Source organism: Symphalangus syndactylus, chromosome X (genome assembly GCF_028878055.3).
Source record: "Symphalangus syndactylus isolate Jambi chromosome X, NHGRI_mSymSyn1-v2.1_pri, whole genome shotgun sequence".
Classification (NCBI taxonomy): Eukaryota; Metazoa; Chordata; class Mammalia; order Primates; family Hylobatidae; genus Symphalangus; species Symphalangus syndactylus.
In genome coordinates, this window is record NC_072447.2 from 80,482,575 (window position 1) to 80,502,073 (window position 19,499).

Genomic DNA, 19,499 nt, shown 5'->3' on the forward strand with positions numbered 1-19,499 from the left:
TAAATCCTCTATGACCACTTGGGTTTCGACTGCTGTTTTCCAAGTTATGGCCCCCCGTAACCCACTGGATTGGTTGGAGGGTGGTATCGTTGCAGACAAGGGTCCTCCCTCTGAGCCCAAAGGAAGGAAGGAGGGAACAAGGTGGCCTCAAATCTTGCCCCCTGGGCCTGAGCCTCTTAAGCTGCAGTGGCAGCTTCATCCATATCTGTGTCCCACGCAGTCTCATATCCCTTGCCCTACCTACATTCAGCCAGCCCAGATTCATTTCTGGACTGCAGAAAAGGCCTCAGCACCTCCAGGAAGACAGCTCTGAGTCCAGACATTGAAAACATCTGGTTCCTGCTGAGCGGGAGGCTCTGGGCTCCAAGCTAGAGGAAATAAAAGGAATGCTTCTCACCCTTATCCCAGATCAGAGAGTCCAGGCACAGCAAAGCTCTAGTGGACTCATGCTCATTGATTCGTTTTCTTCAATAAAGGTTGATGGGTGCCATGCTGTAGGTAAAGCCCTGCGGCCAGGTACTGGCTGTTCCAGGACTAACAAGGCAGAGCTCATGCTCCAGAGATGAGAACCTGGGTGAGGACACTCATGCAACTTAACCTGCCAGAGGGGGCAGTCTAGCATGAGAAATGCTATGGTAGAGAAGAGTACACAGTATGTTTGTGTGTTAGTCCAATATTTCATCATATAGATAGGGAAATGGAAGCCCAGAAAGGTATAGCAACTTCCTCAAGGTAACACAGAGAGAAAATGTATCACTATGGTGAGACAGTCAAGTGAGGAGACTGCGATGGAGACTGGCATAGTGGAGGGGAGACATGTTACCAAGGGAAGAAGGATGTGTTCTTTTTGAAGGTAGGAACATCAGCGATCAAAAGGACAAGCGACAGGCTGAGTAAGGAAATGCTGGCTCCAGAGGAGAGCCATAATGCAAAGGCCCTGAGGCAGGGCAGAATTAACAGTTATTTTCGGGGGGTACTGAAGGCAAATTTTAGCCATGCTGTGGAGAAAGACGAGGCTGTAGGAGAGGAACAGAGTTGAGATGTCCAGATGGAAAGTCCGAGGGATGACAGACAATGTCCTGGGTAGAAAGGGGCTCTCACAGAATCATCTCATTTGGATCTGGATGGTATAGAAGGAAGTCTCCATTGCTGGTGCAGGATGAGTCCTGGGCTCCCGTCCCTGTGCAGTTTTCTACAGTGCATACACTGGGCCTTCTAAACACACCAACTCTAAAGCACAATGGTGAGGTCAGAGTGATGCCCACCCAAGCTGTTCCCTAGAAGCCAGTGATCAGATACCATCCTGTGTGGCCGGGGAAGCTGGCAAACAGTGCATAATGAGGACATTGATGTGGGTTCATCTAGAATAAAACCAGGATGACATAAAGAAGGGCTGCGTTTCTAGTAGGGGTCAAATGAGTGCAAAGAGGCAGAATTGTGGGGTTAAGATATTGGAATCAGGCCTCGGTGAGAGGCGAAGGCAGAGAGAGAGAGAAAGTGAGGAGAGGGAGAGGAAGGGGGTGACGGAGGGAGGGAGGGAGGGAGGAAGGGATGGATGGGGGCAGGGAGGAAGAGAGGAATCTAGGGAGGGAGGAAGGAGAGCATCTGGTCCTTTGCATAAGGGATATGGCCTATGAGCTGCAGCCTGCTGGGGCTGCCTCCCTCACAGCAGAATTTTTGGAAAAGTATCCACTGTGATGGGCCTCTCTTCCTGGAGAACAGACGCCTTTGTCCTACTTGCTAGGAAGATATTTTTCCTGCACTGTTTTTGGGTTTTGGTTTCTGTTTTTTGGCACTGAAATGACCCGGCTCACCCGGGAGCTCCCAAGAGGAGGATGCAGGGTCCCAGGTCAACTATATTACTACTCATGGCTGCCACTTACTGAGGGCCTAATACATATCAGACACTCTGTCGTGTGGATTACGTAAGCTGACACTTATCTTTCCAACCGTCCTGCAAGTTCAATGTCAGTCAAATTTTACAGAGGTGTAATCTGGGGCCGGAGACTTCAAGATACTTGTCCAAGGTCACACAGATATTTATTGACAAAGCTGGGACTTGACCCCAGATCTGACTAAAACGTGGGTGCACCATGCACCACCCTGGCACCTGAGAACTCCTCCCAGCCTTAATGGAGCCTTCTGTGTCTTGCACTCAGTCCCTAGCCCCCAGATATTCCTGCTGTCTTAATTGTTATTGATTGCTGCATAAAAAACTACCCCAAGCATATCAAGTTAACATGATAAGCAGTTTTTCTCTGAGAGTTCTGTAGATCAGGGATCCGGGTATGGCTTAACTGGGTCCTCTACTTCCCAGTCTCTCACAAGGCTGCCAGCCCAGGGACAACAGTCTCATCTGTAGGCCTGACTGGGGAAGGATCGACTTCCAAGCTCACTCATGCGGCTGTTGGCAGGATCCAGTTCCTCATCTGTGGGCTCAACTGGGGAAAGATAGACTTCCAAGCTCACTCATGTGATTGTTGGCAGGCTCTAGCGGGTCGCTGGCCTGAGGGCCTCAGTTCCTCTATGGCTGTTGGCCAGAGACTTTCATCAGCTCCTCGCCCGCTGGCCTTCTCCATCTGGGCAAACATGCATGCAAGAAGAGCCTGAGGGAGAGAATGAATGCCGGCAGGTCAGAAGTCACAGTCTTGTTATAGCCTAAGCATGGAAATGACATGCCATCACCTTTGCCAAATTTTGTTGGTTAGAAGCAAGTCACTAGGTCCAGCCCACCCTCAAGGGGAGGGAATTCCATAGGAGCATGGGTGCCAGGAAGGGGGATCCTTGGAAGCCATTCTGGAAGGCTGCCCACCACACCTGCTCCTGCACCCACCTCAGTATAGTGAGCCCCTTTGGGTATCAACCACCTTGACGGAGCAAATGGTTGATGGGCTACCTTGGACTGTGCTATGTGGCCTGCATCTCTCTGATCCCACCTCTCTTCCAGCAGGCCCAGGACTCCAGTCTGCCTGGCCTTGCCTTCCTCCCCAAACCAACCAGCTACTCCCAGCCACTGAGCCCATGAGATGTCACAGCAGCTGAAAATGGACCTGCTCCCTGTGACTGAAGCACACACCCATCACTCGGGTGGGACTGGGACCCAGGATGGTGCTCCAGGCCTCTCCTGGTAAAACAGAGGTGAAGGGCTCAGCTCTCCCACTGAGACAGGGCCCACCTCAGGAGAACACGGGTATAGGTGGGAGAGGGCCGGGTCCAGAGTTATCTGTGAAAGCTGCAGAGATGTTCTTGCTTTTACCCTCTGGGTTGGGATTCTGGGTAGAATCTCCCCATGTTCTCCAGCAGGCATCACAGAAACATCTCTAAGGCAACGTGGGGGCACCCATGCCAGAGAAGGAGCTGCTCTGAAGCTGCGTGGAGACCCAGAAGTGTTCAGACGCCTAAGATGGGGGACCTACTCTAGGGGGGAGAGGAGTGAGTATAGATTGGGGATGGCTTGTGTGTCTCCAAAATGTATTTAACTCAAAAGCAGACAGAGATGTGAAGCACACATGGCAAAGCATTTTTAAGTAGGGATGGTGGCTGCTGTATTCTTCTCTCTGTTTTTCTGTAGGTTTGAAATATGTCAGTAGTACAATACTCTAAAAGTAGAAAACAGAAGAGAAGGAGGGGCTCTCAGGACCCCTGCACTCCACATTTCCCAGGTGTGTCTCAGAACCAAATGCGTCAAGCTGGGGCGGTGGCATTGTGAACTTGTGAGTTTCCTAGGAACCCAGTGGTTCCATTAGGCTGTGGGGATCGGGACTGCAGGTGGCTGGACTCCCATGGCAGAACCTTAGCCAGGAGCAGAGCCATCCCCGAGAAGCCTGGGCTTTTTCCAGTTCTGGGAAGCATCCACCAGGCTCAGCTTTTCCCACTGCTGCTATTTTCTTGCAATATGTATCAGGGGCAGCTTACAAAGAGACACGGTGTCATAATACGAGATAAACAACCTGAGGTGATGGATCTGACGCCATGTGCTGGAGGGGCTCTCTCCAAGGTTGAGGTGGGGGTTGTTGTGGTCAGATTATAACTTAACGCCTCTGAAGCCTTTCCTGTGGATTCTGCGACATCTTCTCTCCTTCTGACCTCACCTCCCTGTCCCTCAACCTACAGCCCTCCTCCCCGGCCCAAGGGCTATCACTCAGTCAGTGCCCATCAGCCACCCTACATGAAGTGTTTGAAACCAGTAGCATGTTTACTGTCCATCAACCATTGTGCTATTGCAAAAGTGACTGGGGGACATGCAGTACTGCTCCAAGGTACAAGGACAGCAACCCATTTGGCTAGGTACCCCGTGCCTGACTCTCTCTCCACAACGACCCCCTTCCCTGCCACCTTCGCCGAAAGAGGCAAACCATAAAATCACAGGAGGTGGATATTCATGTGGAGAGGGACATCAAATATCATAACACCAAAAGAACCAAGTGTGCCAGTATGTATTTCAGGCCCACTGGGGTGAGCAGGGGCATGGAGCAGCCGAAGGGGCTTGGTCACCATTCACGGCTCTGTGTCTGCGGCCCCCGTGGTCTCAGTTTCCGAGTGGACGGGAGGAAAACAGAGTGACAATTGGGCCCTTGGGAGCCCTGGGGATTCTGGCCTGACCTGAGGTTCTCTTGGTGGGCTTGGCGGTGAGCAGTGAGAGAGGCAGAGGCTCTCACCTGAAGCACTTGGTGAAACATGCCAGGGCTCCCTGGAACCAGCTCCTCCAACACCCTCTCAGAAGAGCAGGTTCCCTGGGCAAGCTTGGTCCTCTATGGTGTTGGCAAAATAAACCAAGGGCATAGTGTCTTTAGCTGAGCCAGTCCTGTTCAGGAAAATAGGGAAAAATCATTCTAGCCAGCACTAACATTGCTTCCTTCATTCATCGGGTGTTCGCTGGGGCCCTGTTATGTGTACACCAGGATCAGTTGCAGGTACTGGGGATACAGCAATGAACTCTAGAGCTCTAGATCCCGGCTCTCCTGGGGCTGACTATCTGCCACGCTGGAGGGAAATCAGGCTCACCAGGTCCTCAAGAGTTTGCTCTTCCTTGGGAAGGCTAAAAACTGGAGCTGCCCACCTTGCAAAGTTGAGGGCACCAGTCTAGGGGATGCGGCTTTCTCCATGCAGTCAGATCAGGACTCAGCAGCAGCAGGAATGCCGGTGAAGTTCATGTTTTCTGAGAAGCGCGATGTACATGTGGTGTCTGAAAGGACTTAATGTCAGAGGCCGGCAGGACTCTTCATTGTGCTGGGCCTCTGGCTCAGGGCCTGTCCCCCTCGTGAAAATCCATCCCCGTGTCCCTGGCCTGGATCTTCACCCTCCCCTCCTGTAGATGAGTACACTCTTTTCAAACAGTTGATACATTCTCGAAAACTCCCTCAAGTGCTGAGATGCCTCATTGACTAGTATCATCGCTTCCCTTTCCTCTCTCCCGACTCTCCCTTGAACCCACTCTAATCAGCTTCCAGCCCCACAACACGACTCTCATGTAGATGATTAAATGATGAATTGAAAGTGATGGTTTCTGCTTTTCACGTTACTCTACTTATATAAGCCTAAAGACTTAAGGAAAGATCTATTTGTGCATTGTTATCTTTAAGGTTTACTGAAATTCAAACCGGGGTACTTGCCAATTACATTTTCCCCCCACCAGCCCCATCTTCATGTCAAGAAACTCAGTGAGTAGACAACCCTGAAACTACCCCTAAATTCCCAGTGAGCAGAACCCCAGCGTTGCTGGGGATCCACAATCAAACTCCAGGTTTCTCTTCTGTGCATTAGTGGAAGTCAACGTAGGGCACTTGAGGGAAGCATGGATGTAGAAAACTGTGTCTCACGGAGCCCTGAGATTTTTAGCTGTAATTTTTGAGTCAGGCTGCTCAGCCAAGGCTCAGGCTCAGCCTCCGGGAGCCTTCCAAGGTCCTGGCCTTGAGGACGCCCGAGGGTTTGTCAAGGGCTTGACAGAGCCCTTTTAGGACTCTGATGGGCCTTGAGACTGTGGCATCTGAGCCCCCAGGGCTCTGGTCTAGGAAGCATCAGTTTTCCCACCCTACTTCTAGTTGTGATTGGTGTCAGGAGGAAGAAAGAATCTGGGGATGCACCATAGGGTAAATGTATCAAAACCGTTTAATCCCTGACAAATGGCACTCCAAACGTGGAGTGCACATTTGGCGCATAGCGTGAATCTGTGCCAACTCACACTACCAGCGTCAGAACCTCAGTATATGATACCCGATTGGTATCATTATAATTTTAAATGTTTGTCAAGTTGCAGTTTGAAAAGTGGAATCTCATTGTTATCTTAACTCCATTATGGCTTGTGATGTGGAGCTCCTATTCTTTTCATAGTGGCCATTTGTATTTCTATAAATGGCCTGCTCAGATTGTTTGTCAGCTCTCCTATTGTTGTTTGTTCTCGCATGTGTTTCTTGAGTTGTCTCATCAGAGCTCTCTGTATATTGTAGATGTGATTATTTAGTCTGTTATAATTGAAGAAGATGTTCGCTCCCAGTCTCTCACTCGTGTTTGCATTTTATTTCCTGTGTCTTCTTGTATGGACACTTTTCATTTGGGGTGTTCACACGGACTGCTTTATTCAGGCCTCACCACAACCATGCGAGGTTGTTAGTATTTACCTCAGTTCTCTTTTTTTTGGTTGGTTTTATTTACATTTAATAAATGCTTATTGAGTTAGGTGTCAGAGATACTCTGCGCAGTGGGGATAGAATCACCATAGTTCCATGCGCCAAGATCACACTGAGGGCTGGCGTCACAGTAATGAGCTCTACACTTACAGAGCTTTCCACCTGTAAGAGTTTCAGGCACACTCTTAAACTTCTTTTTTTTCCCTTCACGATTTAAAAATGTATTACTTGCACATAATTGTACATATTTGTGGGGTACCGTGTGATGTTTCAACCCCTGTATACACTGTATAATCTTCAAGTCAGGGTAATTACCATATTCATCACTTTAAACATTTATCATCTCTTTGCAGTGTTAACATTTAAAATCTTCTAGATTTAAAATCTTGAAATATACATTACATTGGTATTTTCTATACTCGCTCTACTGTGTAATAGAACACCAGAACTCGTTCTTTATGTCTAACCGTAACTTTTTACTTTTTTACCAACCTCTCCCGTTGCCCCACACCCCCTTCCCTCCCCAGCTTCTGGTAACCACTGCTCTAGTTTCTGCTTCTATGAAATCAACTTTTTAAGATTCCACATCTGAGTGAGGTCATGTGGTGTTTGTCTTTCTGTGCCTGGCTTATTTCACTTAACATAATGTCCTCCAGGCTCACCCATGTTGCCTCAAATGACATGATTTCATTTTGTTTTATGGCTGGATAGTATTCCATTGTATACACAAGCCACATTTTTCTTTATCCATTCATCTGTAGATGGGCATTTAGGTTGATTCCATATCTTGGCTATTGTGAATATTGCTGCAATGAACACGGGAGTGCAGATGTCTCGTCAATGTGGTGATTTCCTTTTCTTTCGCTATTTACCCAGTAACGAGATTGCTGAATCACGCAGCAGTTCTATTTTTAATTTTTTGAGGAATCTTCATACTGTTTTCCATAATGACAGTAGTAATTTTCATTCCCACCAACAGTGCATAAGTGTTCCTCTTTCTCAACATCCTCTCCAGCATTTGTTACTTTTTGTCTTTTTGATAATAGCCATTCTAACTGGGGCGAAGTGATATCACGTTGCGGTTTAGATTTGTATTTCACTGATGATTGGTGATGTTGACTGTTTTCATATATCCGTTGGCCATTTGCACATCTTCTTTTGAGAAAAGTCTATTCAGGCATTTTTCCCAATTTTTAATTGAATTATTATGAATTTTGCTATTGTTTGGGCTCCTTATATATTCTGGATATTAACCCCTTCTCAGACGCATGGTTTGAAAATACTATTTCTCTCATTCTGTAAGCTGTCTCTTTACTCTACTGATTGTTTCTTTTGCTGTGCAGATGCTTTATAGTCTGATATAATCCTATTGGTCTATTTGTGCTTTTGTTGCTTATGCTTTCGAGGCCTTACTGAAAAAAAAAAAAAAAAAATCGTTGCCCAGTTCAATTTCGTGAAACCTCTCCTCTATGTTTTCTTCTAGAAGTTTCACAGTTTCAGGTCTGACATTGCAGTCTTTAAGCCATTTTGATTTGACTTTTGTATATGGTGAGAGATAGGGGTCTGGTTTCATTCTTCTGATTGTGAACTTACAGTTTGTCCAGCACCATTTATTGGGGAGACTGTCCTATCCTCCATGTATGTTCTTGGCTCCTTTGTAGAAAATCAGTTGGCTGTTAATGCTTGGATTTATATCTGGCTTCCCTATGATGTTTTATTGGTCTACGTATCTGATTTTATGTCAGTGCCCTGTTGTATTGGCTGCTTTTGTATATTTCGAGGTCAGGTAGTGTGTTGTCTCCAGCTTTGTTCTCCCTGCTTGTGATTGGTTCGGCTATCAGCATCTTTTGTGGCTCCATACAAATCTAGGATTTTTTTTTTCTATCCAGACTGTCATTGGTATTTTGACAGGGATGTCAAACGTCGAACATGGAGATCACTTTGGTTAATATGGACATTGTAACAATATTAATTCGTCCACGAATGTGGGATCTCTTTCCATTTATTTTTGTCCTCTTCAATTTCTTTTATCAGTGTTCTACAGTTTTCACTGTAGAGATCTTTCATCTCCTTGCTTAAGTTTATCGCCAGGATTTTATTTTTTATTTTTTTGTAGCTATTGTAAATGAAATTACTTTCTTGATTTCTTTTTCAGATAGTTTGCTATTGGCAAACAGACATGCTACTGATTCCTGTATGCTGATTTTATATTCTGCAGCTTTACCAAATTCACTTATTACTTCTAATAGTTACTTGGTGGAGTCTTTAGGGTTTTCTCTATATAAGACCATGTCATCTGCAAACAGGGACAATTTGACTTCCTCCTTTCAGGTTGGATGCTGATATGGTTTGGCTGTGTCCCCACCCAAATCTCATCTTGAATTGTTGCCCCCATAATTGCCACGTGTTGTGGGAGGGACCTGGTGGGAGATAATAAAACCTTGGGGGCGGTTTCCCCCATACTGTTCTCGCGGTAGTGAATAAGTCTCGTGAGATCTGTTGGTTTTATAAGGTGTTTCCCCGTTTTTTTGGCTCTCATTTTCTCTCTTGCCTGCCCACAGGTAAGATGTGCCTTTTGCCTTCCATCATGATTGCGAGGACTCCCTAGCCACGTGCAACTGTGAGTCCATTAAGCCTCTTTTTAAAAAATAAATTATCCACTCTCGTGTATGTCTTTATCAGCAGTGTGAGAACAGACTAATACAGGTGCTCTTTATTTCTTTCTCTTGCCTAATTGCTCTGGCTAGAACTTCCAGTACTAAGTTGAATTTGAGCAGTGAAAGTGAGCATTCTTTTCTTGTTACAAATCTTAGAGAAAAAGCTTCCAACTTTTTCCTATTCAGTATGATATTAGCTTTGGGTTTATCATATGTGGCCTTTATTTTGTTGAGATATGTTTTTTACCTCTTTGCCTACTTTGCTGGGAGTTTCTATCATGAAGGGATGTTGACATTTTTTGAATGCTTCTTGGCGTCTATTGAAATGAGCATATGGATTTTGTCCTCTGTTCTGTTGATGTGAGGCATCACTTTTATTACATTGCACATATATTGAACCAACCTTGCATCCCTGGGATGAATCCCACTTGATCATGATGCATGATGTTTTTAATGTGTTGCTAGTGTTTGGTTGAGGGTTTTCGCATCCATGCTTATTAGGGATATTGGTCTTTAGCTTTCTTGTTTTGTCGTGTCCTCGTCTGGCTTTGGAATTACGGTAATGCTGGCCTCGTAAAATGTGTTCGAAAGTATTCCCTCCTCTTCATTTATTTGTTTGTTTGTTTGTTTTTTAAGCCTTTGAGAAGAATTGGTACCAGTTCTTTACATGTTTGGTAGAATTCACCAGCAAATCCATCAGGTCCTGGACTTTTCTTTGATGGGAGAGTGTTTAATCCTGCTTCAATGTCATTATTCCTTATTGTTTCTGTTCAGGTTTTCTATTTCTTTGTGATGCAATGTTGGTAGCTTGTATGTGTTCAGGAACTTACCTGTTTCTTCTAGATTTTGAATTTCCTGGCAGATGGTTGTTGATGATAGTCTCTTGTCATCATCTCCACCGCTGTGGTGCCAGTTGTAATGTTTCCTTTCTTTATCTCTGTTTTTATTTGAGTCTTCTCTCTGTTTTCCTTAGTTAGTCTAGCTAAAGATTTGTCAATTTCTTTATCTTTTAAAAAGCTAACTCTTTGTTTTATGATTTTTGTTTTTAAAAAATCTCTACTTTGTTTATTTCTGCCCTGATCTTTGTTATTTCTTTTCTTCTGCTAACTTTGGGTTTTTTTGTTCTTTTTCTAGTTCCTTGGGGCATAACATTAGGTTGTTTATTTGAGATATTTCCACTTCCATTACACAGGCATTTATTGCTATGAACTTTCCTCTTAGAACTGCATTTGCTGTATCCCATAGGATTTGGTATGTTGTGTTTCCATTTTCATTTGTCTCAAGGAATCTTTAAATTTCCTTTTTCCTTTTTAATTCCTTCATTGACCCATCCATTGTTCAGGAGCGTGGTGTTTCATTTCCACGACTTTGCCCAGTTTCCAATATTCTTTCTGTTACTGATTATTTCATTGTGGTCAGAAAGTACTCAATGTGATTTTGATTTTTAAAAGTTTGTTAAGACTTGCTTTGTGAACTAACATATAGTCTATTCTGAGGAAAGTTTCATGTGCTGTTGAGAAAAAATATGTATTCTGTGGCTTTTGGACGGAATGATCTGTAAATATCTGTTAGGTCCATGGGGTCTAGAGTGCAGTTTAATGCCGACATTAATTTTCTGTTTGGTTAATTTTCTGTTTGGACGATCCATCCACTGCTGAAAGTGGGGTATTAAAGTCCCTCACTATTATTGTATCATGGTCAATCTCTCCTTTTAGGTCTTTTAATATTTGCTTTACGTATTTGGATGCCCTGGTGTTGGGTGCATATATTTACAACAATTATAAATATATATATATATTTACAACAATTATAAATATATATATATTTACAACAATTATAAATATATATATTTACAACAATTATAAATATATATTTACAACAATTATAAATATATATATTTACAACAATTATAAATATATATATATTTACAACAATTATAAATATATATATTTACTATATATATATTTACAAAATATATATTTACAATGGTTAAAATAGATGTATTTAACAATTAAATATATATTACAATATATATTACAGTTGTTAAAATATATATATTTTGCAATATATATCACTATGTATACAATTGTTACAAAAACATATGTATATATATACACACACATATGTTTACAGTTGTTATATCCTTTTGCTTTATTGACCTGTTTAACATCATATAATGGCCTTCTTTGTCTTTTTCTTTTTATGGTTCTTGACATAAAGTCTATTTTATCTGATCTAAATAGAGGTACTCCCACTCTGTTTTGGGTTCCATTTGCATGGAATGTCTGTTTCCCACCCTTTGCTTTCAGTCTGTGTGTGTCTTTGTCGGTGAAGTGAGTTTCTTTTAGACAGTATTTGGTTGGGGCTTGTGTTTTTAGCCACTCTGTGTCTTTTAATTGGAGAACTTAGTCCATTTACATTCAAGTTTATCATTGACAGGTAAAAGTTTAACACTACCATTTTGTTACCTGTTTTCTGTTTTTTTGTTTGTTTGTAGATCTGTTCTTCCTTTGTTTCGCTCTTACCATCTTCTTTTGCTGTTATGTATTTTTCTCTGGTAGTAAATTTTGATTCTTGCTATTTATATTTTAGTGTCCCTATTATAGGTTTTTGCTTCCTGGTTACCATGATGAGATATACAAAATATGCCTTATAATTACAATAGGTTATTTTAAACAGACAGCAGTTTAACTTTAATCACAGGAAAAACGAACAAAAACAAACTCTACACTTTAACTCATGCCTCCCTCCACACTTTGACTTTTTGATGTTTTAAGTTACATCTTTTTATATTCTTATCTCTTAACCAATTGTTGTAGTTATTACTGTTTTGAACGGCTTTGTCTTTTAGGTTTCATACTTAAGATATATTTGGCAACCCGCGATGACAATATTATAGCATTGTGAATTTGTCTGCTTTCTTACTATTACCCGTGAGTTTCATACCTTTGGATATTTTTTTGTTACATGTTAGTGTTCTTTTCTTTCAGACTGAAGAAACCCCGTTAGCATTTCCTGTAAGACAGGTGTTGTGTTGATGCTTTTTTCTCACCTTTTTTCTTTTCTTTCTTTTCTTTTTGCTTCAGGAAGTCTTTTTCTTTCTTTTTTGTTGGAAGGATAGCTTTGCTGAATATGGTATTCTTGACTGACAGTTTTTTTGCCTTCATCACGTTGAATGTATCATTCCTCCCTTTCCTGGCCTGCAGGATCTCTGGTGAGAAATCCACTGAAAGCTGTATTGGTGATCCATTGAGTGTGATATGTTGTTTTTGTTGTTTTTCTCTTGATGTTTTGAGCATTTTTCTTTGCCTTTGATTTGTTTAAATAATTTGAATATGGTGTGCTTTGGGGAATTTGTCTTTGGGTTGAATTTTATTTGTCACCTCTGAGCTTCCTGTGCCTGAATGCTATGATCGTTCTCCAGATTTGGGAAATTTCAGCCATTATTTTTCTAAATATGCTTTCTAGACCTTGTATTTTTTTTTTTTGTCTTCTTCAGCAATTTCTATTACGCAGAGCCTAATTTTCTTGATGATGTCTTATAATTCTTAAAGGCCTTCTTCCCTCTTTTAAAATGCTTTTGTCTTTTTCCTCCTCTATATATGTTCTGTCTTGGAGCTTACAGAATCTTTCCTCTGTTTGGTCAACTCTGCTGTTAAACCTTTCTAATGAGGTTTTCAGTTCAGTCACTATATTCTCTATTTTAGGACTTCTGTTTTTTTTTTTTTTAATTGTTTTTATTTCTTTGTCAAATTTTTTGTTTTGTTCCTGGAGTGTTATTCAAATTTTATTTAGTTTGTTATCCATATTGTCATGTAATTCCCCAAACTTCTTTCGGATTATTCTGAATCGTCTGTCAGACATTCCATAGATCTTCAGTTTTTCCGCGTCTGTTACTGGAGTTTGGTTGGTTTCTTTTGGCGTGTCATATTTTGTGAGTTTTCACAATCCTTGTCTCTTTATGTTGATGTCTGTGTGTTTAAGGAGATGCTCACTTCTTCCAGGTTTTGCAGCTGCTCCTTGGTGGTGTTAAACCTTTAGTACTTAATATTGGAACTTAAGTTCCAACCTTGGCCAGCTGTTGCTTTCAGTCTGGAAAAGACTTACTGTGAGCACCAGAACTTAAATGCTCCACTGGAACTATATTGCTGCCCTGCCACTGTTTCTTGGTCTGGGGAAGACTTAAGCGAACACTGGCCCATTATTGCCAACCTTTTAGTTCTTTCCAGGTCAAGGGAAGGCTCCACGTGATCACGTGGGCTTAGTGGGAAATCTGGGCAGGGATTTGGGCCTTCCTTTGTGTTGCACCCTCAGCAGTGCTATGGTTCTGGCCAGTCTCCTCAGCATTGGCATGCCCACTGATTGTGGCACAGAGCAGCTGCCAAGATCCACGTGAGAGTTGCTGTGATCAGTGCACCCACTTTCTGTTCCCAATTCACCCCAGGTGTTTCAGCTCTCTTCTGGAACTCTGAAGGGTACCCGTGGGATAGGGCTGGAGGGGACTTCCTATGAAGATTCCCAGACTGCTGGGGAGGTCACATGTCCACCTCCAATTCCCTCCTTCCACCTCAGAAATTGTGGGTCCAGAGAAATTCTCTGTGAGTAGCATTATGCTGGTTTGGGGGAGGAGGTGGCACAGTCTAACGTGACTGTTGTTCCTCTTACTGGTTGTGGCTTTTCTCAGTTTTGTCATCCCAGGAAGTTTCCTTGCTTCTCCCCCAAGTTCTAGTGAAATCAGGGTGGTATTCTTGTCTTTGATTAATTTGTAGTTGTACTTTTGTGGGAAGAGTGGTACTGTGGGATCATCTGTTCAGCCTTCTTGCTGACGTCACTCCTCCTATTTACCCCAGTGTACAAATGCAGAAAGCGAGGCTAAGAAAAGATGCAGGGATTTGTCCCTAGATTCTAATCCAAGATCCCAACCTATGCGTGCCTAACTGGAAAGCTATGCAGTGACGTGGGCCCATGGCAGGCTATAGGCCAACATTAAAGCCCCATTCATACTGGCCTCCTCCTAGACACAGAGGGAGCATGGCATGTAGCAGAACAAGTCCTCTTTTGTCCTCAGAGGTGTGTGCCTACTTCAAAGCCCACAAGACAGGGAATGGCAGAAGAAGGGGCATAAAAAGGGGCCTGCTGGACAGGACACTGTAGTGAGGGTTGGGAGATCTGGGGGCCAGGACAAGACCCACCACTAACTGTGACTTTGTCTAAGCAACTGGCTCTCTCCTGGCCACTTCTCTAATAACCAGATAACGGTTCTGAGCCACCATTGCAAGTGTCGGAAAGGTGGGTTCTTTGACCCCAGCTGGGATAAAAGGAAAGGGGGTGAGATATACCTCCAGCAATCATTTCAGCACCCCATAGCTCTTACCAATGCAACCTCTCAGGCTTAGCAGCTATTGCTAGTATCATCGTGATTTGCATGTAAATGACTGCAGCTGGATGACGATCTGGGGACAAATGGCATCCAAAGCTTATCCCAAAGGGCCTGATCTCAAGGAACCTGATGGATGTTGCCTCTAGGCCTGGTACAACACCAGCTGCTCTGTGGAGGGGGCATCCCAAGTAGTCTTCACAAGCCCTCTGTGAGATGCTTTCCTTCCCACCCCCACAAAGAGTAATAGCATTGGTCCTTCTCAATCATCCAGGACTGCTGTGAGGAGTAATGAGAAAGCTCCCAACAGCCCTGGAAGATATTAGAAAGTGAGATACAGCTGCTATGTACTCACAACAACAACAACAACAACAACAAAGACAAGAACATGAGGAACCTGATGCAAGTCCGACAGATTACTCATCCAGGCAATTGCAGAAAACATACCAGAGCTGTGTATTATGAGACAAATGGTCATCAATATTACTACTAATCATTAAATGCCCACTGTTGATACTATTCCGCGTTGAGTTACAAATGTCACCCAAAGAATCCATAGCTCCTGTCCTCTCAGTAGATATGGAAAGTCACTGTTACCGGGGACCAGGTTTTGCCTGGCATGCCCCCACAGGTTTTATCCCATCTAGTTCTTACAGCAAGTGAATAAGACAAGTCTAGCTCCTACCTCTGGGAGGAGGCTGTTCACCCTCCCCTCACAATCCCCAGAGGACATTGATGAATAAGTAAACCAAGGCCAAAGCCTCCTGACCCATGCTCCATGGTGTGTGCCAGTGGTTTATGATGTCTCTGCAATACAGGTCTTGTCCACCCTTAAGTGGCCAATTAGGGCCTGGGACAGCCTGCAAATATTACCCAACATGGTTGAGCACCACCAGTTTTGAGCCTCGCCTTTACGCCATACACCAAAACATACATGGGTTATCGTGTATGTAAAAAAACTCCAAACCAAGCCGAAACAAGAACAGGATGTGTATAAATTTCCTGAATGGGGTAGAATTCTGGTTATTTCCTGTGTAATTGCCAAGTATGTTCAACGTAGCTTCTCAGCAACCCGTCAGCTATATGAATCTTAGCAGAACCGAAGACTAGACCCGATTTCTTCAGCCTTTCACTGAATTCTCCTCCTCCGCCTGTGATCCCTATATCGGTCAGTGGTACCCCAGGGCCACAAGTCACTCAAGCCAGAAACCTGGGTGTCATCCTTGGCCCCTCTCTGGACCTTGCCCCAGGCCCACCTCCAACCTAACACAGCACCATTCTATCTATCCTATGAAAAGCATCTCTCAAATAATGCCACTTCCCTCTTCCACTAATTTTCCCCACAAACTTTTTTTTTTGTTTTTTTTTTTTGAGACGGAGTTTTGCTCTTGTTGCCCAGGCTGGAGTGCAATGGCACGATCTCGGCTCACCGCAACCTCCGCCTCCCAGGTTCAAGCGATTCTCCTGCCTCAGCCCCCCGAGAAGCTGGGATTACAGGCACGCACCACCACGCCCGGCTAATTTTGTACTTTTAGTAGAGATGAGGTTTCTCCATGTTAGTCAGGCTGGTCTCGAACTCCCAACCTCAGGTGATCCGCCCACCTCGGCCTCCCAAAGTGCTGGGATTACAGGCGTGAGCCACTGCGCCCGGCCTCCCCACAAACTTTAAAACCCACGAGTGAGTGAGTGCATTTTCTTTGGGCACGATTTCTCCCTATGCCCATCTATTTTCTGTGACTGAGACTAGAGGGTCTAAAGATGGCCAGTGAATGAATAAAATTGACTGGTAGGGTCACAGAAACAAGCAAAGCCCACGTTGACCCTCACTGGCATGATCTCATTACAGTTCCTCATGCTGGAGTCCCAGGAAAGCCAAGTCTCTCTTTGTAATCAGTGCAGTGAGGATGGGTCAGCCTTTTATGAGAGTGGTCTTGGAGCATGTGCTCCCCCTTGGGATGGCTTAAAGGTTGAGCTGCCCACCCTGTAATGCTGAGGGCACCACTCTGGGGGTTCCAGCGAGATGCAGCTTTCCCCCTACAGGAAGTAAAACAGATGAATGTGATTTGATATGACCAATGTGAGGTCCCATCACTCATTAGTATGTGTCTGGAAGGCCCACGGTTAGGCTCCATCTTTTGTAGGAGACCAGCAGTCTTGCGACTGTTCTCAGGAGTACTCTGGCGGTCTGTAGAATTACCTCAGGTGACCATGGGGAGCACTGGAGGAGGGGCACGACAGATGCGGTTTTTTCCCCATTAGGTCGCACCATCATTTTACCAGTCGAAACAATTCCCCAGTGGGTGCAGTGTGGGAGGAGATCGGGCACTGTGTGGTGGGAACTGTCTCCAAGCACCCTGTTACCTGGGGACCCTGACCTCATGAATGTTTTAGCTTTGTTGCATGTGGGACTGCAAGTACAGTGTCCCCATCACCAAGAGCGTGGGCTGTAACTCACAGTTCATTAGGACCCCCTTGATTTGTAGTTGGTGACAGTGGCTCTTAGACTGCCTTGCTGTAATGGAAGGGTCCTTGCCTCAGATCAACCAGGGACTGTATCTTGGCTCCCTCTTGTGCTGGCGATGCGACCTCAGAATGGTGATCACACCACTCACCTTGATCCGGATGGTGGAATAATAAAACAAAAACATGTGACGCTCCTGTAACACAGCAGGCTGTGTAACATTTCATGGAGCTAAGTACAAATGTTGCTACCTCTGTAAGGCTGCCCAGGATTCATGGGAACATAGCACCAGAGAGACTGAGGACGGCTGGGGCAGAAAAACAAGCTTAATCTCTTGCTCACTCGCACAGTCCAATGGTCTTCTGTTCACCAGAAGTGCTGGGTGATCCTGGAGCGGTGGAATTTCTGACCCCACACCTCCTTCTGAGGCACTGTCCACTTTACTGACCTACCTGAGACATCCCTCAGGCACGGGGATTTTGAGGTGATGTAAACGCGGGTCGTGGGGAGGTGTAAGCAAAGGAGAAGAACTCATAACTCGGTCACAGTCATATTTCAGGAACAAAGGTGTAAAGCTGATGACCCATGCCTTCCCCTATCGCTGACCTGTCTCTCCCCATTCCTGCATGCGATTGCCCTGTATGCTCAAATGGTTCATTATGCAATGGGTAACGGGCCTGCTTTCGAGATGCACGAGCATCTGTTTTGTGTCGCTGTAACAGAATACATGAGACTGCGTGATTTATAAATAAAAAAATATTTATGTAGCTCATGGTTCTGCAGGCTGGAAAGTTGAAGGGCATGGCCCTAGCTTCAGGCGAGGGCTTGTGTGCTGTGTCATAATGTGGTGAGGAAGGTCAAGGGGGAAGTGGGCACATGCAATGAGAGAAAACCTGAGGGGCATCCTGGCTGTATAGCAACCTATTATCTTGGGCACTTTGTCCATTCCTGCGAGCACTAATCCAGTCTCGCCAGAGCAAGAACTCACTCACTACTGTGAGGAGAGCACCAAGACACCTACAAGGAGAAAGGTGGAGCCCTCATGACCCAAACGACCGTGCACTAAGCCTCACCTCCCAGCACCACCACCTTGGGGATGAAATTTCAACACGAGTGGAATCTCCTGTGTATACGGGGCTGGCAGAGGAAAGCATCTTCTGCTGTGAGGCTGCAGAGTCCAGTGGCCTGCACAGTGGGGAAGGCAGGGAAGTCCGCATGGTCCATCCAACCCAAGAGGGCCTGAGGTGGACGATGGCAACTAGAGGTCGAATCAGCAGTGGAGGTGTTCCTTTCAGGAGACGATGGGTAGTGCTGTGTGTGGGAGTCAGTCAGCATCTGGTGGGTAGTGGGCATACGGTTCTGGGCAAAGCAGACTTGGACAATGTTAGGATCAGATTGGAGAGCCCTGGAGAGAGTGTGGTGCTGGGGAGAAGGGCTGCTTGTTGCTGAGTCTGGCTACCTTTAAATCCCACCTCTGCCACTTGGGTTTCAAGTGTGACTGCCGAGTTGTGCCCTATCCACCAGATTTCCCCACATCATTTCTTGTTTCAACAAGCATTCGCATCCTAAATACACACACACAAGCACAAGCATGCCCATTCACATGCATGCACAGACTCTCCCTGACACTCCCTTACCAGTGCAATGACTGAGCTCATGGTTATGACAGCAGCTATGAAGGAACGAACACCCAACAGGCCCTCAGCCCTAGGGAGTTGGAACGCTGCTCCTCTTTTAGACTAAACATGGGGTTTAGGGCTAAACCCCACGATGTGAAGTCCTAGCCCCTTTTGGAGAAGCAGCAACATGGAGCTGAACTTCCCCCACTGAGTTAGGGCCCAGCTCAGGAGGACAGAGGCATTGTGGGGAGATAGGTGGTACCTGTGCCATCGAAAAAGCTGCAGAGACATGGGATGTAAAGAACTCCATCACTCCATAATTAACAGCTCTGTCTGTTCAGTACCTATGGGTCTCACCGTGGCTGTTCCCCAGGAATATAGGAAAAGGGCTGTGGGACTTCCAAATGCTGTTGCCTACCTGAACCTTACCCCATCTGGATTTAATTTGAGCTTAAAGGCCCTGGACCTCTGAAAAACCAGAGGGTGAGTAATTCACCCAGAAGGCCCTATGAAAGCATTTTATTTTCTCCCCTGGCTTTGCACAGGGGACTACATGAGACGGGGGAGGGGGAGAGAGAATTTTGGTGTTCCCGTGTCCTAGTTAGGCTTCTTGATGCTAAAAAGCACATCCAATATCCTCGTCCATTTACTTTGGTGACTCCTGGTGCTGCAGTTTCTAACAGGGCCTGCTCCATGGTTGTTAGTTAACAGGGACAATTATGCTCCAACCGCCCCCCTTTCAGAATTCTCCTGCTGATA